The sequence below is a fragment of the Anabrus simplex genome, chromosome 1 (assembly GCF_040414725.1).
Source record: "Anabrus simplex isolate iqAnaSimp1 chromosome 1, ASM4041472v1, whole genome shotgun sequence".
NCBI classification, from domain to species: domain Eukaryota; kingdom Metazoa; phylum Arthropoda; class Insecta; order Orthoptera; family Tettigoniidae; genus Anabrus; species Anabrus simplex.
The window spans coordinates 689,195,748-689,222,188 of NC_090265.1; the positions used below are offsets into that span (position 1 = coordinate 689,195,748).

The 26,441-nt window shown below is 40.3% G+C and overlaps 1 protein-coding gene across 11 annotated transcripts in view; it reads left to right on the forward strand.

Moving 5' to 3' along the window:
- The window catches only part of LOC136857337 (cellular tumor antigen p53), a 198,860-nt gene that overhangs the window by 22,114 nt on the left and 150,305 nt on the right, over positions 1-26,441 (forward strand). For 9 of the 11 annotated variants that reach the window (XR_010858529.2, XR_010858530.2, XM_067135943.2 and 6 more), the window contains exon 1: positions 12,842-12,975. The exons of 1 other annotated variant lie outside the window; for it this stretch is intronic. The gene's annotated coding sequence lies outside the window, so the exon portion shown is untranslated. Of the gene's footprint in view, positions 1-12,841; positions 12,976-25,275; positions 25,437-26,441 lie in introns of those variants that run through there. One more of the 11 variants, XM_068225143.1, reaches the window with a different exon arrangement.

Consider the following 26,441-nt stretch of genomic DNA (forward strand, 5'->3'; position numbering starts at 1 on the left):
TGATCTTTCACCCCCCTTAAAAAAACATGTAAGTATGTAGTATCTCGGAACATTCTTATCCGTGTGTGTATCAGTGTTGTAATTACTAAGCGAGTGAGCCGAGCGAGTTGGCTACGCAGTGTGCTTTCTTGATTTTCGTATGAGTGTATTCACAATTACTAAGCGTCTGAGCAGTGTGATGAACGAGTTAGCTACGCGGTATAGATTTTTTTTCGTACTAAGCAAATCATTTGAAGTGTTAGCTATGCGATATGTGCACAGTGTGTTTTTTGATTTTCACACTAGGCGAGATAGCTATGCGATATGTGCACAGTGTGTGTGTGTTAATCATTGAAGTTGTACTGAAAACATCAAACAATGTTCGATTCTAGGCTTGCTATGTTTCAATCTAATTTTCTTAGAACAAAGGTATCCCCTAACATGTTGTATCGGATCACATGTAACGACATCGAGTGCAGTGTTCGATTCTAGTCTTGTTAGTTTCAATCTAAACAAAGGTATCCCCTAACATGTTGTACAGTGTTCGGTTCTTAGGACAAAGGTATCCCCTAACATGTTGTATCGGATCACATGTTAAGGTTAACGACATCGAGTGCAGTGTTCGATTCTAGTCTTGTTATGTTTCAATCTAAACAAAGGTATCCCCTAACATGTTGTACAGCGTTCGATTCTACTTGTTTAGTGATCTGAACACATCAATCATTGTTCTGAACACATGTAACGTCATCGAGTGCAGTGTTCAATTCTAGTCTTGTTATGTTTCAATCTAAACAAAGGTATCCCCTAACATGTTGTACAGCGTTCGATTAGTGTTCTGAACACACCAAACAATGTTTTAATCACATGTTGTATCGAGTACAGTGTTCGATTCTACTTATTTTGTGTTCTGATCACATCAATCAATGTGCAGTGTTCAATTCTAGTCTTGTTATGTTTCAATCTAAACAAAGGTATCCCCTAACATGTTGTACAGCGTTCGATTAGTGTTCTGAACACACCAAACAATGTTTTAATCACATGTTGTATCGAGTACAGTGTTCGATTCTACTTATTTTGTGTTCTGAACACATCAATCAATGTGCAGTGTTCAATTCTAGTCTTGTTATGTTTCAATCTAAACAAAGGTATCCCCTAACATGTTGTACAGCGTTCGATTAGTGTTCTGAACACACCAAACAATGTTTTAATCACATGTTGTATCGAGTACAGTGTTCGATTCTACTTATTTTGTGTTCTGAACACATCAATCAATGTTCTGATCACATGTTGTACTGGCTGTCTCATAAGGAGCTATGTATAGCCACCATCTTGCATGCGCCATCTTGCGCAAGCATCCTTAGGGAGGCTCTAGCCAAGGATCCTTAAGCCGCCTCATAAGAGCAACCACCATCTCGCGCAAGCATCCCTCATAAGGAGCCATGTATAACCGCCATCTTGCGCAAGCATCCCAAGGGCGTCTATGTATAGCGATCATCTCGCATAAGCACCTTTAAGGAGTCATGTATAGCCACCATCTTGTGCAATTAGCGTCGAGAGATGGCCGCTGTAGAATTTTTCTTTTTTAAATGATCCGCCACCATTTTTCAACTAAAGAGTGTACCACTGAGGTTTGCGATGTAAGATGGCGGATGACAGCTGCGCGTGAGTTTGTAAAGCACGTGGAATTTACCGCCACCGGGCAGCACGGTGCTCAAAGATGGCGGATGACAGCTAACAGAACTTTTCAAATTACCCGCTACTACAGAGAGCAGGGCGGATGGTAGCTGTCAAAAAAGCACGTGAGTTGGTAAAGCACGTGGAATTTGCCGCCACCACATAGAGGGCAGCACGGTGCTCGAAGATGGCGGATGATAGCTAACAGAACTTTTCAAATTGCCCGCTACTACAGAGGGCAGCACGGTGTTCTGTAGATTAAAGATGGCGGATGACAGCTGACGAAATTGCCCGCAGCACGGTGCTCAAAGATGGCGGATGACAGCTGCACGTGGCTTTGTTTACTAAACAAGAGCACGTGGAATTTGCCGCCACCACATAGATGGCAGCACGGTGCTCTCTTGATTAAAGATGGCGGATGATAGCTAACAGAACTTTTCAAATTGCCCGCTACTACAGAGAGCAGCATGGTGTTGTGTAGATTAAAGATGGCGGATGACAGCTGATGAAATTACCCGCAGCACAGTGCTCTATTGATTAAAGATAGCGGACGACAGCTGTCAAAAAAGCATGTAGCTTTGTTTACTAAACAAGAGCACGTGGAATTTACCGCTACCACAGGTATCTAGCTAAAGATGGCAGCACGGTGCTCTCTTGCGGGTGACAGCTGTCAAAAAGCATGTAGAATTTGCCACCGGCATAAAGAGGGCAGCACGGTGCTCTCTGGCGGTTGACAGCTGTCAGAAAAGCACATAGGTTTGTAAAGCGTGTAGAATTTACCACCACCACATAGAGGGCAGCACGGTGCTCTCTAGATTAAAGATGGCGGATGATAGCTGACAAAAAAGCGCATAGGTTTGTTTCCAAACAAGAGCACGTGGAATTTGCCGCCACCGGGCAGCACTGAGGTTTGCGATGCAAGATGGCGGATGACAGCTGTGACGTACCACATTTCAAAGGTAAGTAGCTAAAGAGGGCAGCACGGTGCTCTCTGGATTATAGATGGCGGATGACAGCTGCACGTGGCTTTGTTTCCAAACAAGAGCACGTGGAATTTACCGCCACTACATAGAGTGCAGCACTGAGGTTTGCGATGCAAGATGGCGGATGACAGCTGTGACGTACCACATTTCAAAGGTAAGTAGCTAAAGAGGGCAGCACGGTGATTAAAGATGGCGGATGACAGCTGCACGTAGCTTTGTTTCCAAACAAGAGCATGTGGAATTTGCCGCCACCGGGCAGCACTGAGGTTTGCGATGCAAGATGGCGGATGACAGCTGTGACGTACCACATTTCAAAGGTAAGTAGCTAAAGAGGACTGCACGATGCTCTCTGGATTAAAGATAGCAGATGACATCTGCACGTGGCTTTGTTTACCTCGCGCTAGTTAGGTTAAGTTGGTAGCACTAAGGTTTAGACCAGTCAAGATGGCAGCACTGCTGATGACAGGTGACGAATTTTACGGCTACTGCGATATAGAGGGCAGCACAGTGCTTTGTGGTTTAAAGATAGCGGATGACAGCTGTCAAAAAAGCACGTGGCTGTCAAAAACCACGTGGCTTTGTTTACCACGCGCTAGTTAGGTTAAGTTGGTACCACTAAGGTTTAGGCCCGTCAAGATGGCAGTACTGAGGTTAGCGATGCGTTGTTGTCTGTCAAAAAGCACGTGGCTTTGTTTACAAATCTGTCAAAAAGCACGTGGCTGTCAAAAAGCACGTGGCTTTGTTTACCTCATGCTAGTTAGGTTAAGTTGGTACCACTAAGGTTTAGGCCCGTCAAGATGGTAGTACTGAGGTTTGCGATGCGTTGTTGTCTGTCAAAAATCACGTGGCTTTGTTTACAAATCTGTCAAAAAGCACGTGGCTGTCAAAAAGCACGTGGCTTTGTTTACCTCGCGCTAGTTAGGTTAAGTTGGCACTACTGAGGTTTAGGCCCGTCAAGATGGCAGTACTGAGGTTAGCGATGCGTTGTTGTCTGTCAAAAAGCACGTGGCTGTCAAAAAACACGTGGGTTTGTTTACCTCTCGCTAGTTAGGTTAAGTTGGCACTAGTGAGGTTTAGGCCCGTCAAGATGGCAGCAGTGAGGTTAGCGATGCGTTGTTGTCGATGACAGCTGTCAAAAAGCACGTGGCTTTGTTTACAAATTCAAATCTCCCGCCAAAATTCAAATTTCCCGCCAAAATTCAAATTTCCCGCGGGCGGCGGCGGAGGAGGCGGCGGAGGAGGAGGCGGCGGGAGGAGGAGGAGGCGGCCGAACTGTCCAATTATACTACTCCGGATAATATCCAGAATTGTCTGGTATTGCCACTCATTTCTTCTGAAGCTCTCAAAGTACAACATTGTCAAAATAACATGAGTACCAGGCATAAATGTATAGAAGGAAATGAAAAGGCAGATAAACTGGCCAGGAAAGTGGCAGAAACACATTTTGTAGGCCCGGAACCTGTATGCGGGATTTCCTATGGACAAGCCCGACACTACATAGGAAAATGGGTACAAAAGAGACAAATGGAGAACTGGAAAATTACTCCAGGATGCAGGCTTGCAAAGGAACTGAAAAAGGATTAAACAAGAAGCATACTAAAGAGTTGTTGAAACTCAACAGAGGAAATTTAAGATGGGTAGTAGACCTGTTGACAGGATACTGCCATCTGAAAAAAAAAACCTACATAGAATTGGAGTAATAAGAGACAACATATGTAGGAAATACAATGAAGCAGAGGAATCAGCCTAACACATACTTTTCGAATGTGAGGCGTTGGGTAGAATCAGACTCTCTACTCTAGGACTACCAGGTGAAGTGAGAGGACAAATCCAAGAAGACCCAATAAGAACAACCTGCTGCTTTGTGAAGGGAGCAGGTATATCTAGGTGGGAATGAAGGAAAAACATGGTAGCAAAAGATCTTATAGGTCGACACTAATTAGGAACTAATATTTAGAGGCCCCATGAAGAAAACAAGAATGGGTGGCTATATTTCTAGAAAATAGAACTCAGAGAATTAGAGTAGGCAAAGCTTTTTCTGACCCTGTAAAAATCAAGGGGGGAATTCCTCAGGGCAGTATTATTGGACCTTTATATTTTCTTATATATATAAATGATATGTGTAAAGAAGTGGAATCAAAGATAAGGCTGTTTGCTGATGATGTTATTCTGTACAGAGTAATCAATAAGTTACAAGATTGTGAGCAACTGCAAAATGACCTCGATAATGTTGTAAGATGGACAGTAGGCAATGGTACGATGATAAACGGGGTTAAAAGTCAGGCTGTCAGTTTCACAAATAGGAAAAGTCCTCTAAGCTTTAATTACTGCGTTGATAGGGTGAAAGATCCTTTTGGGGATCATTGTAAGTATCTAGGTGTTAATATAAGGAAAGATCTTCATTGAGATAAACACATAAATATGATTGTAACTAAAGGGTACAGATCTCTGCACATGGTTATGAGGGTATTTAGGGGTTGTAGTAAGGATGTAAAGGAGAGGGCATATAAGTCTCTGGTAAGACCTAAACTAGAGTATGGATCCAGCGTATGGGACCCTCACCAGGATAACTTGATTCTCCAGAACCGGAAAAAATCCAAAGAAAAGCAGCTCGATTTGTTCTGGGTGATTTCCAACAAAAGAGTAGCGTTACAAAAATAATGCAAAGTTTGGGCTGGGAAAATTTCGGAGAAAGGAGACGAGCTGCTCGACTAAGTGGTATGTTACAAGTGATAAAAATCATGTTGGGTCCATACTGAATCTCAGTTATGTTCCGAGCTGTCAGTGGAGAGATGGCATGGCATGACATTAGTAGACGAATAAGTTTGACTGGTGTCTTTAAAAGTAGGAAAGATCACAATATGAAGATAAAGCTGGAATTCAAGAGGACAAATTGGGACAAATATTCATTTATAGGAAGGGGAGTTAGTGATTGGAATAACTTACCAAGGGAGATGTTCAAGAAATTTCCAATTTCTTTGCAATCATTTAAGAAAAGGCTAGGAAAAAAAACAATAGGGAATGTTCCACCTGGCCGACTGCCCTAAATGCAGATTAAGAGACTGAGTGATTGATTCATGACTTACCCCTGACTAAAGTGCCGAGGATTCCTAAAATCTGTGGATTGGAAGTGATCTCAACATATCTTGTATGTATGTAGGTAGGTCCCTTCCATTGATCACACCTAAAACATAAAAAAAAGCCAAATTAAAGTCAAACCTATGAGTGCAATCTCTGCACCGCCACTAATATTTCACAATATTGGAATTTACTTACACTGGTTTGCCTTGAGGAAAGCAGAAGAAAGAGTTTATTCTACTGACGGAGGGCCTATAACACATTTTTCTTACTGGAGTAACAAATTTGCAGCAATTGCCTGCTGTTCACTCTCGGTAGGCCTTGACAAGAACGAAGAAGTTTTCTTATGGGGCTTTTTTGTGGAAAATAATCGTCGCTGTGTTTCAAACTTTATCCCCTTTGAAGTTGAAGGTGCTGTGCTGATCATTGCTTTTGTGCTATGGGCATGTATAGTTGGGATTATTGGTTGGAGCTGTTTCTCAATTATATCTACATGTTTTGGTGATTCTATTGTTGCGAGAATGCTTTCAAATTTTTCTCGAAGCTTGGCCTTGTGCTCTTCTATGTCCTCACTTAGCCTTCTTTTCATGGGATTATGCAATTCCTTCAGAATAATGTCCTTTTCTTCGTTTGAAAGTGCTTCCTGAATGACTAAATTTGTATCTGATTCTAAATAGTGTTCATTAGCACCACCAATATATTTAGCCGCTAGGTGTATATGTTTGCACATATTAAATTTAATTGAAGAGTCGTGGCATGTACAAACGTACGAATGAATGCAGGTATTGCACTCTGTACACTTCAGGTCACAGCCGCAATTCATTTCACCCGTTCTTCTGACCTCGTACAGTTCACTTTTCTTCGTGGATGGAACAGTCCATACATCCTCACCGCAAATAATTTCTCCTGGTTGTAACGATAATGAATTGGCATGCCTTAGTCTTATTTGTGAGAGTTTATTTGTAAGTTTGCCTTTATTCATGTAAATAAGGCGGTCATATTATCTCTCACAAATCGCATGAGGATATGGATTGCGATGTCCAGTCTCTTAGGCTTCTTACCCTCCATGTATATGTGTTTAATTACTCCATGCATGCGCTCTAGATGCATGTTAGTGTTAAGGCCGGCATTGAGACGTTTACAATAAGCCCAGCTACTTGCAGAGTGTTCATAATTGGCCTCGAAATAAATACCAAAATCTCTTGTGTCAGGGTCACTTTTTAATTTATTTATTTCTTGATAGAGCATTCTCGAAAAAGCAGCCTCGTCTCTTTCCTCCAACAATACTCTGAGCTCCTTGTACACCTCCACCTGTTTCTCTCGGCCTTTAACTTTAGAAAGGTTTTTCCTCCAAGCACGGTCAACATGCCACGAACAGAACAGGCGGAATTTGGCAGGCATCATTACGCATAGCCAGGCACTGTAAAATGTTTCTGCCATGTCTGACATGAACACTTTTGGCTGTAGTGTCACTTGCAGAGCCTCTTTAATAACTCTGTAAAACACTTCCATCACAAATGCATCCGTCATATTTGATAGCATGAACACACACGGAAATCCTTGGAACTTGTCATCTACGACTAGGAGGGTAGTTAGTTCAAATCCGTACTTATTTAAACCATGTGTGCTGTCAATACAAATGAACTTGTCGCCGTATCGTAGTAACATTCCTTGCTGCGCCTCATTCATTATAATTAGAACGAAGTCCTCTGGTTTTAATTGAGGGTACAGCATAGAAGACATGTCTTGACCCTTGTAAAAGCGTACTATTCCTCCACGTTCGTCCATTTCACGAATCCATGCTTCGACACTCGTACAATCATTCTCATGCCGCACAGCTTCAGATTTTAAATTGTACTCTTGCTCAATGTTAAATAGATCTTTTCTGGTCAGAAAATGAATGCGTTCAATGTCAGTTTCACCAATAGAATCTCTAACCTCATCAAGGATTCTATCGAAAGGAATTTTCATCGCAATCTTCCTCGCTAAGTCATTTCTTTCCGACAGCGATAACCTCATGCGACCTAACTCTTCTTGGTGGCCTACATGTGTTGCACAAAATGAAACATGCACTTCTCCAGACTGAAAAGTAACATCAATATTTGCTGGACAATGACCACTTATCTTGTTGCTTCCAAGTACTTTCTGGTGACGCTCATGATTACCCCTTGAGTTAAAGGTCCCATCCCTGTGACACCTGTATTTCATTTTAGAAGAACCATCTTTACATTCGTACTTGGAGCGACATACAACAAATTCACACACTTGCTGACTTTCTTTTTCACGTTTCCACTTAAGGAAATCCTCTTCATTCGCAAATTTTAAACTTTCCTTTGCGATACGAATCTCATGAAAATTAATAAAATGTGCCACCATATCGGATTTTGTAGCACATTCTTCTACACAAAGCGGACATTTTACTTGAGGTTGTTCACACTTCGCAGTCTTATGTTGTGAATTTTTATGTCGTTTTAAATTGTATTTTGTGTGAGAGGTAAAACTACACAAATCACACGAAAATTTAGGGTTTTTGTTAGTGTGCTTTGTTCTTACGTGATGATTTAAATTTTTCCTGTAATTGAAAAATTGATTACACTCACTACATACGAAATTGTCCATTGTGCAAGCACAAAAAGTTCACTACAATGCGCAATAAACCACTTAATGCACGTAACTAATTCACTGTTTCATGAAGTGGACCTCCAAATACTGCAGAAGTCTATTAACACAGTCTGAACACAGCAGCACGATTTAAAAGAACACAGCAGCACGATTTAAAAGCAATAGTGGCTTCGCGAAAAGCTGCAACCAACAACAAACAAAACAGAGCTTCTTCTTCTCCTTGCCCCACACGTGGCGCTATAGCTAGGTAGGCGGTACTAAACGCCGAGGTTTCTCGAGCAGTCACGAGCAAAGCCGATGATGGCTGCTCTTTCGACATTCCCTAGACTCAAGTAACGTATTCGACTTTCCCTCTACATAAGGGAAGTAAGCATTTTTACTGACGGATCAAAATCAGCACACGGCGTTGGAGCAGCCTTTTATATCCCCCAACCGTATACTCTCTCTGAGTTTTCCCTCCCTTCTGCCTTTTCTGTTTTTACCGCCGAATTATTTGCTATTAGACAAGCCCTCATTACCATCAGGTCACATGCTTATGATAAGGTTACGATTTTCACGGATGCACAAAATGTTCTGCATGCCTTATGCTCGCCTCTCTCTTCCCCTAATTGGTACTTATATAGCGTTAAGTATCTCTTACTCGTTCTGGTGTTTATATAACTCTAGTTTGGGTTCCCAGTCACTCTGGTATCATGGGGAATGAGACTGCTGATCAGGCAGCTAAACGAGCATCACAACAATCCCCCCCTCTTTTTCTTGCGATCCCCCCTTCTGATCTCATTCATGAAGTGCGGGATATAGCATATCGACATTGGCAGTCCGATTGGAATGAAACGTCACGAGAAAAGGGATGTTTTTATCATCAATTATAACCTGTTATTCCTCTTAAACCGTGGTTTTATTATGGTAAGTACTCTCGGCACCATATCACATCTATTATACGTCTACGTTTTAATCATGCCCTTACTCCCCAATATAAAAATCGTTTTCATCTTCCTCCCCCAACTTCCTGTGCTTGTGGCTTGTCTGATACTGACAGTAATCACCTTCTGTTACAATGTCCTGCTTTTGATGTTCCCCGCCAGCGCTTCCTATCCTCTTTGCTTAACATAGGCATCCCCTTCCCTACAAGTATTTCGTGTTTATTATCCTCTCTAACTCCTACTCTTGTGAACAGCATAAATCAGTTTCTTGATGATGCACATATTATATTATAATCCTCTGACAGTCTCTTTATGCTCACTCTTCCATTGCAAAATGTTTATCATAATTTTGGTAGGATATAAATCTCTTTACCCTCTGTCTATATGTTATCATCGTCTCTTGTGTGACTCCTATGGTATGTTTTTTCTATCAGTTACATTGTAAAGTACAATACGAGTGATACATGTGTCAGTGTTTAAGTAATTAATGTTTTTCGTGACTGGACGATAACACATGAGTCCAACCACACCTTTGAAGAAGAAGATGTCTGGAGTCCAATCAAGGATAACGGAAAAATGTCTGCCTTCCTTTGTTTTCGTCAAGATACTGATTGACCTAGTATAGTTATTAACTCATTCTTTACTGACGCACTTAATAAATGAAATTGTGTTTCTTTGTTAGTTATACGTATTAAGTGTTTCATGATTATACTATCAAATTTTCCTAAAAGTTGCTTAAGTCCAAGAAAGTTTCCATCATTTTTTGTGAAAACTTTGAAGATAACCCACGAAAAGCCATATTGTGCCCTACTAGATATAAAGTAATTTCCACTAACCGTCGCAATACTTCTTCTGAATGTTGACCCTCAGTTTCAATTTACTTCGTGATGTGCTGGTTGGTAGATGTGTCTCCTTTAATTCTTTTTTCTGATTCAAACCATGTATCCATATTTTTGATATGGCCTGGTGACAACTTATGGGATTTTAAACGGTCTGGCAAATTTTTCCAGTTGTTAAAACCCATTGCTTGACCTAAATGTGACTTTGATGAAAGATTAAACAATCTACAACCGAAACAGTAGACAGAATCTGATTTTTCTGAATAAATCAAATATCGCCTTGAAATTTTTTCTCCATTTTCCAAAACCCGACGCCGAAATTGCTTTGAAAAGTGCCTGTTTTCCTAAGTGTTAGGGTAATCATGATCTTCTTTAGAATATTCGGTCGGCCCTTTCAAAACAAACTAATCACTCTGAATGTGTATAATATGCGCTGGCCATGTTGCAGGATCTAAAGTAATCACCGGCACTTGCTCCGATTTGGAAATAAATTCAATTTCATTTTCAGTGTTTCAGTGTCTTTTGACAGTTCTATCACTCTTTTATTGCCATTATCACTATCACGATCACTGTGGTCACGAAAACTTGTAACGGTATCATTAGTAGGGGAAGGTACAGGTACTAACGTCTTTGGCCTCTTGACTGCTACTTTGTTTGGAAGAACTACAGGTAGGTGCTGATGTAGTCCTACTGGTCTCAGCCGCGGCAACATTTTGTGTTGTATTAGTTTTAAAGAAACCAGTTTCCTCTCTTTTCTTAATAAAGACTCATTCGATAACTCACTTTTCTTGTGTAACTTTCTCCTTTTTTCCCCTGATAACTTTTCGACATAATGCGTGAGTTTTCCACTAATCACTATCAACTATCACTATACACTTCACAACAAGATCGTTCAGTATTCATAAAGCTCCTAACACACGGAAGAATGAACTATTAGCAATTGGCGTAAACAGCGACGGCGTGTCTATGTCAATGTCACTATAGAACCAAGTCAGCAAGACAAGTGTAAACTGTGTTCCACGCGCAGTGCTCAGTATACACAGTTACTACAGTTCATTATGCATAGAGAAAATTTGTGTGCACTCAGCTATGCATCCATTGTATTAGGAATTGGTTATACAGGAAATGGAAGGAAAACCCAAGTGACAGTAGATGATGGAAGTACACACTGGCTAGGAACAAACTCAGATCATTAATCCGTGATGCCTACAGTGCATATATCCACAGCCTTAGTTCCAATAGTAAAGAGATATGGGCTTTCATCAGAAGCAAAAGCGGCAACAATGCTCCATCCGTCTTCAAGTACAACGGACTAACACTTTTATCTCCCCAAGAAAAAGCAGACACATTTAACAGTAAATTTAAAATTAACTTCACCACTGCTGAAAAGGATGGAGACATGTTCACCACAAGGACAATCCGTCCATTTCCGCCCCTAGCTAGCTTGTACTTCGCTGCTAACGAGGTCGCAACACGTCCTCGGAGAACTAGACCTCATGCTGCGAATTTCCAGATAACGTGCCGGCCGGAATTCTCCATCGCTGTGCGGAAGCATTAGCACTTTCTCTTTGTGCAATATTTAACATTTCAATAACAGTGGGACTGTGCCAGAAGAATGGAAGGAAACAAATGTCGTTCCCGTATTCAAAGACGGTGACAGGGAAAATGTGGACAACTATCGCCAGTCTCTATTACGTCTGGCTTATAAATGCATGGAACGCATAAAATATATGTTTTAACCCACGGCGGTGAACCCCACCTCCCACCACCGATCGCGCGCATAGCAAAGACTGCACTATCAAGATTAACATATGAGATCACGAGAGAACATTTTTATATCGAGGAGATAAGAGCAAAAATGTGCTTACCATCTACACGCCCCAAATCAGAGCGTACTCCGAGTACTAGGAGGGAAGAAGACAGATATCAGGGGAGACTTTTATCTAGCAGATGCAATGACGACATTCGAGTGGAAAAGCCAAGGTACGAACTGAGACACGCCATAACACGATTCGCAATCCATGGATTCCATTATAAACTATGCCATAAGAAATATTTCCATGATCCCGACCAAAGCTGCATATGTACACAGTGTGATCGTTAGCATGCGAAAGATTCCAAAAGAAGGAGAGTAACATTGACCGAACTCTGTACTTAATAACACGTAACTTTATCTGTGCACACTGTGCGAAATACATATCCATTATTAATTGACATTGCGTTGGCAAGATCACAAAATATTATCCGCGCAGTGTATCACTCCAAGCCTTCGTCCAGGAAAATCTTTCAATTGTGACATGAAGAGGTCGATCACATATTCGTAGAGTTAATATTACCGATTTTTAATGTTCCTGATGTCATTTACGAGCTTCGTTGAACACATTACTATACTGCATAGTGTATTTTAGGCTGTCGTGATAACAATGACTTAGATAAAAGATTAGATGTGTGGCTTTTCAGGCGTTTGCTCTATTAACCAGCGTTTCGTCTTAGGTCTGACACTAGACTCATCAGAGTGGGGTGTGTCAGACCCTACCCACTGACGCTAGGGTGTATGCAGGTGAACTTATGGGAACTTGGAATTTTTCATTAACAATGCCTTAAGAACTGTGTGCGTATGTACCTGACATCTAGCGGAGAATTTTTGTGGCGGCCCATTCGCGAAAAAGCCTAGCATAGAGGAGGCAGTGTAGGAAATGAGAAGATCGAGACGGCAGTGAGAGGATGTGGACTTGTTGAATCTTGTTCCTGGCGCAGGGCGCACTGTTTGTTTGTGTGTTTTCGGACTGGCTACTTGGGCTACTTGTGTTTGTCACTTTGAGTGTTTTATTGCTGTATCACTGCTTTCATTTTGTCGTCACAAGTGGATCACTGAATGTGAGTATATTTGTATCAAATGCTATGTGCATTTTATGGAAGATAGTCTCTATTTCTTTTGAAAGATGGGACGAAACAATCTTGCAGATACTTGTTATTTCTTTGTTGCTTAATGGTTCAAGTCCAAAAGGGTGGTCACAAGTATAGTACGCGAACCCTTTCTTGATCTCTGAGCTCCATAGTGCAGAATGGGATCTTTGGATCAAGAAAAGGTTCGCGTACTTATTAATATAGTCACAAGCACAAGGGGATGTTTCCTTGACCGTGCAACGGGCGCGTGGTGAGATTCTCTCTCGTCCATGAAATGAATTAAGAAAATCATCTTCGCTGATTTAGAGACTCTGAAAGGACTGTCGGGCTGTTTTCCGCAGTAAATTTCCATGTGTGATGTATACCGAGTTCTTGCATCTCACGAGTGTTAGAATCTTGATCCCATATTTGGCTGGTTCTCGGTAAACACTAAACTGCTCTGATCAGAGCTAATTTATCCAGTTCTCTACGTTGCGCACGATCATTTACGTCGTCAGACCTTAAGCAGACCCTACACGTTCAATAAAACTGTCAGTACCGAAAAATATTGACAATAATACTGATCGTGTGTTCACTGAAATGATGGAATGACTATCACTAAGTTCACAATCATTTCACTCACCATCATCTGACTCCTGAAAATTTGAATCGCCTCGTGATTCTTCAGTTTTTTCTTCAAGCATTCTCCTTATACGCTGTTGCTTCTTTTCGGAAGACATGGCAAGGTAAACAAAGCTTCCATACAGAACTGGCTGTATAATCTAAAAACTACTTTGCCAACAAATGTATTACAAAAGTTGTTAGGTGGGGTGTATACAGCACCCCAGTGTCGATAAAAGTTTATAGCATAGTGTTTATGGCTGACAATGAGCTGCTTTCAAGTGACAGTGTTTGGTATGGAGGTACTGAGCACGCCACCAGCATAGCCAACGTAGTAACTGTACAACATAGCAAATAGAAATGCTCGGGTGTTGTGAGCACCCCACATAACGACTGCAGGGTTAGCAGTGTCAGAAATAGTAATGTAACAAGGCGCAAGGTGAGGGAAAATCTCACTGAAGTGCAAGGATTATAACAATGCACCACATACGAAAACAATGAACCATCACCAACAAGCAACAGTTTCAGACTTACGCAGAAAACAATGAACTTGGAGTACCTAGAAGGAGAGACTTGTGTGCGCAACTCGATTGCACAATGGGATATGACGAAATCAAGGAGTGATATATTCCCTTAGCACATGCCTGTTGCTGGGTTAACTATGGCAAGTCATTGAAGCGAAGACAGTAGTCTATGAACATTCTTCATCACAACTCACAACTGGTCAGTAGCAACGCAGAAAATTGTAGCTTTTCGCAGATACACACAGTCTCGCTTTTAATTCTGTATAAGTAAGAAGACTTTTTGGGGGGCGGGCTCGTAAGTCCATATCAAGCATAAAGGAATGATCTCTCCTCTCTGCGACCTCGGGTATCGTTTAACTAAACTTTTCTAAGCTTTCTTTCCTTCTTCCCAAACTTGCGGGAAGGGTATGAAAGCGCCACCAGCCTTCGTTACATATTCGCTGCTTATGCTTTTCAGTAGCATATTCAATTCAAATAAGGTATTTGCTCTTATTTCTTCAGAACATGTTTGGAAAAGCTCAGCTTGTTTCTTTACTAGTACCAGTATTCTTTGTTTATTCAACTCTTAGCCAAATTAACTTAATCATTAGGGTTGTAACAAAGACTTGACTTTTGTGATCAGATCATGCTCCAGTAATTGGACAGTTGGCTATCTGAAGTAGTGCCGGGAGAATAATTTTCTGTAAGCAGATCTTTACAGTAGTGCGGGTAGTTAATTTGGTAATTGGCACAGTAATAGCATTGATGTCACGCACTGCCTCCAGTCCTTCACCCAGTCCTATGGCATGGAGCATTGGCAGGTCTGACAATGACTGCCAATACTACCTGCGCGGGTTATAAGCTGTCCTAATTGCACTCTAACCTAATCCTATCACTGACAGTGCTTTCATGTAAACCAGAACCTAACCAGTCCTTTTCAGTAATTTTTTCACAAACTCTTATCTAACGCTACTTACCAATAATTTGACAGTGTCTGTAATAAGAGTAAGGTTGCTGCATGACCTAACCAAACTCTAGCTTAACCTTGTTACTAACAGTGGTTTCCAGCAAACCAGAATCTAACCTGTCACTAATGTAACCATCGGGGTTTATTATGGGGTCTTATGACCCCCTGGGAGGCATTATGACTAATGACTGGATCTTTATGCACTAAGAACGATTAAAATATGCATGCAGTTATGCACTAAAAATGTAGAAAATATGCATAAAAATGGAAAAATTTTCATTTAAGAACAATTCTATTCACTGGAAGCTTTGGATTTACTTACATGCGTAAGAAGTAGTTTTAGTGTGTTGTTCTTTTTTTGCTCTTTTGCTGAAATATGTGCAATCGTTTTTGCATGTTCAAGTTGAAATTTCTTTTTACATTTCACTTCCTTTGAGCATACTTGATGATAGATGGTAACATCATCAGTTGAATAATCAATATTACCTGACACCTACTGATTTAATAAATACTTTTTGCTGCTCTTCTTAGGATTTTGGATTTTCAATAAAAGTTATGCAGATTAAGAATAAATTAACACATTAACTGAAGAAACTCCTCAAAACTAACCCCAGGCTGCTGGCTGCCCAGGTGGTGAAAGGAATGTCCCACCCCATCTCTTTCTTGAAATAGCCAGGCAACATGCTGTACTATTATCTCGTGACTGTTACTCAGAAAATTGCTTGCAAGAGATGTCAAACACTCAGGCTAAACCAGTTTTGTTAGAGATGTTTTAAATTATACTTAATTTCAAATGAACTAGCTGAAATATGCTGTTGTAGTTAGATTATGCAATAAATCCAACAAACCCGCAAAATATGCACTTGCATATGCATTTTTTAAAAATCCGGTCCCTTGTTATGACGAACAGTAATATATGTTCACTCTGTGGTTAGTGCATTATGATTTTTTATTTTGGTAACCATCAGAATGCTAGTCACAGAGTGAGTTGGCCGTGTGGTTAGGGGCACGCAGCTGTGAGCTTTCATTAAGATGGTAGTGGGTTCAAACTCCACTGCCGGCAGCCCTGAAGATGGTTTCCTGTGGTTTCAAGTTTTCACACCAGGCAAATGCTAGGGCTGTACCGTAATTAAGGCCACGGGCGCTTCCTTCCCACTCCTAGCACTTTTCTATCCTGTTGTTGCCATAAGACCTATTATTAAAAACAAACATGCTAGTCAGAGAGTAGTGGAAGTAGAAGAGTGAGAGGGAAGATGGTGTGTTGTCAATGTTGTTACAAGAAATGCCTTTTTTAACCTGCGAGGGGTCGCATGCCGAGTGTAACGTCAGGAGTTTAAATAATAAACGTCAAACGCTTACTTAATATGCTATTTGTTACAATAATGTAAGGAAATACTATTTATACACAGACACTTTTTAACATAATTATAATAATGAGATTGCCTTTTGCTGTTGAAATTGAGAAAAAAAAAGTTCTGTTTATGGAAAATACTTTTAAAATTATGTTTATTTTCATTTAACACACATCTAGACAAGGCTCCTTCTCCCTCTACTCAACAGTGAATGATAACGGTGCACTTTCCGCATGATAAATAAGTCTACGCGTTGAGTCGTGTGTGGTTGAATAGACTGGAGACAGGTAACTAATGTGAGGAGTTGCGTGTGAACGAAACGACCGGATAACCAGCTTGTCACTTACTGAAGTAGTGGAGAGGGATAACATTGGTGTGACAGAAGTGTGCACAAGTCCATTGAAAGATACTGAGGTGGAGGAAGTAATAAACAGTGTTCGCAGAAGGGTTGGTCAAAATAAACAGAAATGGTTGAAACGACCGGATGATATCCCTCACGGGTTAATTTAACATTCATTTGTCTCCATTTTTCCCTTTATTCCTCTTAAAATGCAAGGAGTTGCATATTTGTGTATATTTTTGTTACACATCTAGACAATACAGTTTTTTGTAATTTCCATGAGATCATTAAAACACTGTTGACATCTGTGGTGTAGATATAGGTGGTTTGTAGTATTGGAAACACAAATGTAGTTACTAATTTGCATGAGAAAATTGTGATGATGACTAGGTCTAGAGGGTATATTTTGGCATATTTGCATGTTTTGTTTCAAGATATAATATGCCCATAAGAAATAAAGGTGATTCATAACATTTGAAATCCAATGGCTAAGTTATATAGTGCATATAAACACATATATATGGATTACACACATGTTCTTGACATATGAGCATATAAATGCATAATTGCAGTTTTAATTATTATTTTGTATAAAACAACGCCTTTACAGACATGTAAACAATTCCATTCGTCGCCAGAAGCATTTATACAATGCATTGTTGACATTCACAATATTAACACATACCTACCAACTTTCCCGATTGAGGCGGGAGACTCCCGATTTTCAACCGTTTTTCCCGCCTCCCGATTATTCTATTATATCTCCCAATTTTAGCGTATTTTTTGGTGAACTTCAAAAATGTGTATTCAAATACCGCCATTTCAGCCGCTTTCAAATGCAATATCGACGTTTATTAATGCGTAAAATGTCCGCGAATGTGCTATGATTATTGAAACCTGTATCAGTCCCTGGGGTTTGTAACTCGCATAGAACTCGCCCATACGTGGAGGCCACTGCGTAGGCTACTTGCAGGCACCAGCAGTGCTAATGCACTATGAGAGACTTTGTCTCATTATCAAAAATAGATGCCTGCCTGGCCATCAGATGATATTAATGATGAATTAAACACACTGTGTACTTTTAACAAATAGTGGTTATAAGGTCCCTTGAAAGTTATCATCGTTTGCATAGAAGTTCAGGGAATTTATCCTCTCCTTACAATCGATCAAGTGGTACTGAGGGCAATACAAGCCGCAGAGTGTACAGGAACACTGGGTTGAAGCATGATGGTAACCTCGTTGGTGACAAATTCTGTGATGAAAGCCATGCGCTGCAGTCCGCGTGAAGACATGTCGGAGTTCAAAGTTGGACTCTTTCCATACATCTGTGTTCATTGCTGGAGTTTCATAGAAGTCTGGATCTATTGCTGCAAGCTTTTGCTGTCTTTGCTCGATGTGGGCTTCATATGCTGGGGTGGATTCTAGATTATTGCTTATCATTATCTCCCTTATGAAAAAGTCCGTGTCTACCAGTTTGTACACTAACCATGTCCGAACTGTTCTGTGTAGTCGTAGTGCTCTTTTCAAGTAGGTGGCTTTCACAGCTTCCAGTCTCCCCAGGTTGGCCATAGTGAGGTGCTTCCATATTTTGCTGATGGCATAGCAGGCTATTGGAGCTATCTTAATATTAAAGAGAATGAGGGCGGATCTTACTGATAGTTTCTCAATGCTTTTTATTTCAAATACGGATTTGATCGCTGCGGTGCAACGTTCCTCTATGTGTTTAGTAAACGTCTTCCCAGTTACTTGCAAAGTTAAGCCTAGATAACGGTACGAGTTTACCAGCTCTATTTTGTTATTGCCGCACTCAAAGACATCTTCTGTGGAGGTATTTCCTCCTCGCCTAAATTTCATAACTTTTGTTTTGCTGGTATTTGTCTCTAGATCATTTCTCAGTGACCATTCGTTTAGCTTATTGAGTCCTTGCTGCAGGGATTTTCTGTTTTTTGATAGCAATATCATGTCATCAGCGTACATGACCATTGCAATATCTTCCGAGGCCACCTCACTGATGACATCGTGAGTCAACAGATTAAAAAGCATTGGGCTGAGAGGGTCTCCCTGGAGTACACCATTAGTCTGGGCTATAAGTCCAGACCGGCCTACTTTATCACTAACCGTAAGCCAGTTAGAACTTAGTATATCTTCCAATAAGTGCAATAGTGGATTCCCTGGTCCTAAGATAAAAGATAGTTTCGTAAGTAGAATGGTTCTGTTAACTCCATCGAACGCTTTAGTGTAGTCCACAAAGATAGCGTAGACGAAGCCTCCAGTTATGCTTGTAGCATCCCATATGATGCTAAGTACCCTCTCAATTGCTTGGATTGTTGATCTAACGGCAGTAAATCCATACTGTTCTTCTGTTATGTACATCATGGCTTGTGGTAGGATGCGGTCTAATATTAACTTGGTAAATACTTTAAAAGGAGCACATTCGAGGGCTATCCCACGATAGGAATCCGGAGAGTCCTTTGGCCATTTTCCTTTATATAGCACCTGGATAGTAGATTCCCTTCACCCAGTCCTATGGCATGGAGCATTGGCAGGTCTGACAATGACTGCCAATACTACCTGCGTGGGTTATAAGCTGTCCTAATTGCACTCTAACCTAATCCTATCACTGACAGTGCTTTCATGTAAACCAGAACCTAACCAGTCCTTTTCAGTAATTTTTTCACAAACTCTTATCTAACGCTACTTACCAATAATTTGACAGTGTCTGTAATAAGAGTAAGGTTGCTGCATGACCTAACCAAACTCTAGCTTAACCTTGTTACTAACAGTGGTTTCCAGCAAACCAGAATCTAACCTGTCACTAATGTAACCATCGGGGTTTCTATACGGTTTTGATTCTGCTGCTGCTATTGTCTCCAGCTTTTGCTTTAAAATGAATGATGAATGATATAGATGTTGATTCCCATAGGGAAACCGAACGGTGGCAACCAGGGCCCTGTTTCATAAAACATAGACTACTGTCTTCGCTTCAATGACTTGCCATAGTTAACCCAGCAACAGGCATGTGCTAAGGGAATATATCACTCCTTGATTTCGTCATATCCCATTGTGCAATCGAGTTGCGCACACAAGTCTCTCCTTCTAGGTACTCCAAGTTCATTGTTTTCTGCGTAAGTCTGAAACTGTTGCTTGTTGGTGATGGTTCATTGTTTTCGTATGTGGTGCATTGTTATAATCCTTGCACTTCAGTGAGATTTTCCCTCACCTTGCGCCTTGTTACATTACTATTTCTGACACTGTTAACCCTGCAGTCGTTATGTGGGGTGCTCACAACACCCGAGCATTTCTATTTGCTATGTTGTACCTCCTAGGGATTTTCCTCTGTACGATGCATTCATTGAATATTGCTGTCCATATAACTACAGTTAGGGGAACTGATTCTTTTAGAAGCTCATTTGTGAGGTTGTCCGGACCTGGCGCTTTTCCTTATTTACATCTTTGAAATGCATTCCATACTTATTCCACTGTGATTGGCATGATTGGATCCTGCTGCGTGGTTCGAGTCTGTGTGATGGCCATTTGGGTCCTTTGATATATACTTGAAAAATGGTCCTCCCATATTTTCATCGGTATAGTGGGATTCACTTTCGTTCTGTGGGGTTCTAGTATTCTATACGGTTTTGATTCTGCTGCTGCTATTGTCTCCAGCTTTTGCTTTAAAATGAATGATGAATGATATAGATGTTGATTCCCATAGGGAAACCGAACGGTGGCAACCAGGGCCCTGTTTCATAAAACATCTTTCTCTAAAATTATTAGTAAGAAACCAATAATATTTACTAATAATAACTAATAATATTAGTATTATGTTTCATAGAGTTTTTAGCTAATAATATTAGTAATTAGTTTATCAGTCAAAATTATTAGTAGATATTCCTAATAATATTAGTAAATTGTTTCATAGACAGCATGACTTATAAAAGTTACTCATAATATTGGGATTAATTTCCATGAGTGTATTTTGATTCATAATCCATATTATTAGTGAAACCAAAGTGAGCGGTATTTTAATATTTTGGCATAAAGTCTTGAAAATCAGTGAAATGGTCGACTCTGATTTAAATCGTGATGAGGAACGAGTGTAGGTATTCACAGTTCAATAAATGTTAGGCCAAAAATAGCCTGTACTGGTATGTGGCAAACATATGAATAGAATGAGAGATTTAGGTTAGATTACAGAACTTTTGAGTATTTGCTTGATAGGATTGGTGATAGAATGTTCCACTGCAAGAAATGAAGCATAACCTCAAAACAGCAGCTTCACATTGCACTCCACGAGTTGATAGTGATACAGTATTGTGTTTCCCTAGTGCAGTTCTTCTCGGAGACTCCAGCTATCTTTTAAAATCTTGTCTTATACCACCAGGAAACCAAGATGGTGGTGGTGATGATGATTATTGTTTTAAGAGGAAGTACAACTAGGCAACCATCCTGTATATAACACTAATCAGTTAGAAAAATGGAAGGGATCAAACACTTTGAAAATTGAAGGTATTGGCCAGAGAAAGAGAAGGGCCATATAGGGCGTGAAAATGAAAGACCTCTCTAGGTCCCGCAACCTAATACCGTCGGGGTCGGAAAAGAACAAGAGTTGAACAAGGGAGGTTGGATAAGATAGATGAAAGCGAGGAGCCTGGCACAAGTAAGTGGAAACAATACCAGGACTCAGCTCAGGGCCCCATGGTCGTCAACCCACGCTCCCAAATTGTGAGTCCCTGGGGCCCCTTTTAGTTGCCTCTAACGTCAGGCAGGGGATACCGTGGGTGTTATTCTACCATCTCCACCCACAGTAGTAAACCAAGATTTTGCTAGTCCATCTCAAAAAAATTGAAGAGCACATAAAATAAAAAAGTTAAAAAAAGGACGGTTATAGTGTGCACAAGGCTGCGAATAGTTGACGCTTTATCTCAGTCACTTGTTGCGAAGTAACTTTCTTCTCTCACATTATTTTCACTTTTTTTTTTCCACTCTCATATGTATCAAAGTCACAACAACGAAAATATCAAGTGAGCCTATCGAACATACGGATTAATAACCAGTTGTATTCAAGTAATAGCCTACTGCTAGGAACAAACACAAACCAAGAACATATGCAACAGACCACAAAGATACGTTATTTATAAGGTTCAACCTTTTCACCTTTGAACCTTATGAATAACTTATCTCTGTGATCTCAGTTCAATACAGAAACAATAATGAAGCTTATGTCTTTGAATATTGAACAGACCAATTCTAACCTCCATTTGTATCAGCTGACTAATTAACTAATATTATTATGAATGAATATATTTTATTGGTCATGTGTAAATCTTTATGAAACTGAATTTGGCTAACTAATAATTATTTTAATGAGTTCTATATTATTAGTTAGTTTTATGAATCAGGGTCCAGGAATGAGTTAGCAGGAAAATTTATAATGTCCAATAATGGACCATTATATTGGTATTATAAATTTACTCATTCAGGACAAATATTTCAGGTTCCCTATGGGAATCAGCATCTGTATCACATGATGGCCAGGCAGGCATCAATTTTTGATAATGAGACAAAGTCTCTCATAGTGTATTGGCACTGCCAGTGGCTGCAAGTAGCCTACGCAGTGGCCTCCATGGTATGTGCTAGCCATGCATCTTGGTGGGTGTGCTATTTACCAACTGATGAGCCCAACTTAGCACACGGGGGCAAAACGTTGGCAACCAGGAATGAGTTAGTTGGAAAATTTATAATGTCCAATAACGGACCATTTATATTGGTATTATAGATTTACTCATTCGGGACAAATATTCTGGTTTCCCTATGGGAATCAACATCTATATCAACCATAGTACTTTTCGTTAAAAGTGAGAAAAAGTGCTGTTTTTCATTTTATAGAATATTTCATATGACAGCATTACTTTTAATCATGACATTCATAATGATGTCATTGTTATGACCTATAGTGACTTCAGTTGGGAAAACTATAAGGACATTCTTTCTGAGAATTCCATAGTGAAGCACGGGTACAACAGCTAGTTATATGATACAAATAGCACTGAGCTTCACATAATCGCGTGCAATATAGTAATCTATGCTTTTGCTAAGTAATGGTATCTAAGTACATGACTGATTCACACGTGTGGAACACGAGTTCATACTATTTTCGGAAGGCTTATCACAGACCGATCATCTCACACATGTACTTCCTGTGAGGTAATAGAGATGTGTAATTTTTAGCCTTGTACTCTCATACAGCAGCAGTCAGGCTTTGAGACAATCAGTGTTACAAATATATCATAGTACTGTATTGCACAAGACATGCAGAATATAGTGTTGACTACTGAATGCAAGATTCGAAGCAGTGTATCGATTCATTCAAGTGTCCGAGTGAATCGATTCACAGGAACGGCGAGCTCACGGCACACGATTCAGCTTACTCCCAGCGGACAGTGCTGAGTGGCGCACTCACTGGACTTCGACGGGGAGCCGAGCTTCGGCTGCAGGGAGACAGTGAATCATGGCACACCGAAAGAATCGTGAACGAGCGCGGCTCAGTGAGACACATGATACACACGGCTCCTTATCAGCTCACTGGACACGCGGAGAGCCGAGCTTCCGCTGCAGCGAGACAGTGAATCATGGCACATCGAAGGAATCGTGAACGAGCGCGGCTCAGTGAGACACATGATACACATGGCTCCTTATCGGCTCACTGGACACGCGGAGAGCCGAGCTTCCGCTGCAGCGAGACAGTGGCTCATAGCACACCGAAAGAATCGTGAACGAGCCGGCTCAGTGATACACAAGATACACACGGCTCCTTATTATGCTATAATGGACTCTCGAGCTCAGTTCATTTGAAAATAATACCCATTCGCATTCACTGTCCTCTTCGTACAGGGAGGTTTAAATAATAGATGGATTTATTTGCAGAGTTAAAAGGGTAGTCACAACATAATGCTGAAGTAGCTAGTAAGTAGGTAGCTAGACTATTAGGTTATACTATTTATTAGTTTAATGAATCTTAGTATTAAAACTTAGTTGACTTTTGACAATTAAACTCGAGTCTAGCCTGTCCTATGACTATGAGTCATGCTCATGACCACTCAAAAGTACCTGTTTTATATTGGGAAGAACGGCTCAGTATTCTCTCAGTTCATATGTCACATCATTGCACAAGACTTCAATCATATGTGGACAGACGCACTAACAGTATGTTGAATCAGAAAATCAGCGGGCTACTGTACATCTCGGGTAACCTATACAAAATATGACGATTTAAAAAAATCCTCAGCTGATAGAAAAATACATATTTTCAAAAATGAATGAGCGAGTTGTCGTGCGGTTAATATCGCATGGCTATGCGCTTGCATTCGGGGGATGGTGGGTTCGAATCCCACCGTCGGCAGCCGTTAAGATGGTTTTCCGTAGTTTCCCCATTTTCACACCAGGAAATGCTGGGACTGTACCTTAATTCAGGCCATGGCTGCTACCTTCCTAATCCTAACCTTTCCCACCCTGCGTCGCCGGAAATCTTCGATGTATTAGAGTAACTAGCATTTTTTCTAAGAAAGGAGTTCATAGTATGAAGACCAGATGGCAGCTACGAGCACTGAATGCTGTTGCTGCTGTCTTACCAGCACATACTACACAGATGCAGTAGGAGCGGTGACCAATGAGCCGTGAATCGGATCACTGTATCGATTCAGTAACGTGAACGGAATCAAATGAATCGATTCAGTAAAATGAATCGAATGTCCCATCACTAGCAGAATAAGCAGTTTTGACCAATTGTTTCTTCTGATTTTCCTGATTTTCATATCAAAAACTCCTGATTTTTAGTTTTGTAAAGTTGGCAGGTATGTTAACGAGAGCTTGACAGTAGGTAGTGTTTCTTTCTTTTTTTTTTTTTTTTGTGGTGGCGTTTCAGTATGCGGTTTGGATATTGTAATCATAGAAAAATAATGTGGAGAGGAGAGGTCCTTCCTCGATGCTTGCCAGGGACCAACCTGCCTGTCCCCACCAAAAAAGTATTCTTATATATATAAAAGAATTAAAACAGACAGAGCCTGAAACTAAATAATGCCACCATTTTCCTTGTTCCTGTGGTCTTACTGGGCGAGTTGGCTATGCGTTTAGGGGCGCACAGCTGTGAGCTTGCATCCAGGAGATAGTGGGTTCGAATCCCACTGTTGGTAGCCCTGAAGATGGTTTTCTGTGGTTTCCTGTTTTCACACAAGGCAAATGCTGGGGCTGTACCTTAATGTCACGGCTGCTTCCTTCCAGATCCTAGACTTTTCCCATCCCATGGATATCATAAGATCTATATTGTCGGTGCGACGTAGAGCAAATCGTAAAAGATGCTGTGGTCTTGTCAGTAGCAGGACCTAACCAATTCAGACCACTGGTCGTGTCCAGACCAATAATTTGTAGCTCCAACCTATCTTTCATCTTTGCTGTTCACTGTGGATAATGCACCGACGTTGGCAAGCCTGTTCATTGCATAGCAAGCTCGATGGAGCCACCGCTATGTTGCGTTTATAACCTATACTTTCATTTCTTCATTGTATGAAGACAAGCAACCACTAGAAATCATGTCAGAAGAAAAGCAGATACAAGTATTCTACTTTAGCAGTAGATATTTGGAGAACCAACTTTATACATGTTGGAAAAAACAAGTAATCTGCATAGTATGCAGTAGTGCATAAAGTTTTTTTTTAGTGCATAGATGCATGCATATTTTGCTGTTTTTAGTGTATAAGAATCTGCCGTATAGTGAGGACTTATTTTGAGGTGATAAAACAGCAGAATTGTATGTAGAAGTTTGGAATGTAATTTGAATCAAAAGATTAATCTAGTTACCCCATGTTGTTCATATCCAGAATCTCTGTTACTTCTTACGTGGGCTACACTTTGTACATATTTGATTGTTGACCTTTTGGTTAATAGTTTTGAGTCAGAATCGGCAGGATTTTATTTCAACAGTAGGACTTCAGCTGAATTTGGGAACTGAGGATATTGTTTTCAAGGGAAAAAATAAAATCACTAACATCTTATCCATCATAGTTATCTTCATTTTTCCTCTTCGAAATACAGTTAAGTTGGGGGCATATGTGGTTCTTCCAATTACTTATAAACCAATAATGCTACTAATTTTGATTGTCCTATGCTATTCTTAGACCATGTCATAGAGACTTCTCTTGTTTTGACATTTTTTCTTCTTATATTTGATACACTCCACCCTATTTTTCTTTACGTTATCACATTATGTTTTCTCCTTTTATTTATACAATTTTTCCTCCTTGTTTGTTTTAACATACTTATCAATTTCACCTTTTCTTTTTGCATTTTTTTGTATGGGAATATGACAATTCTGAAAAAAATTATTTGACCTGCTCTGAAGTTGTGTTCTGCAGATTTTCATACCAAAGATTAGGTTTCTAATACTTTTTTCTTCCCAATTCTCAGCCATCTCATTTCTTCTTGTTGTGTTTGGTGTATGTCCAACATGTAATATACCGTAATAGCTTGAATCATTTATTTGATCTAGTCTGAAGTCTTATTGTGCTAATTTTCATACCCATTCTTGAAATTTTGGCAAAACTATAGTAAAGGGGCCTCAAGGATTAGTAACACGAGTCACCACTAGGCACATGTGAGTTTGACAGTTGTACTAGTAGCGC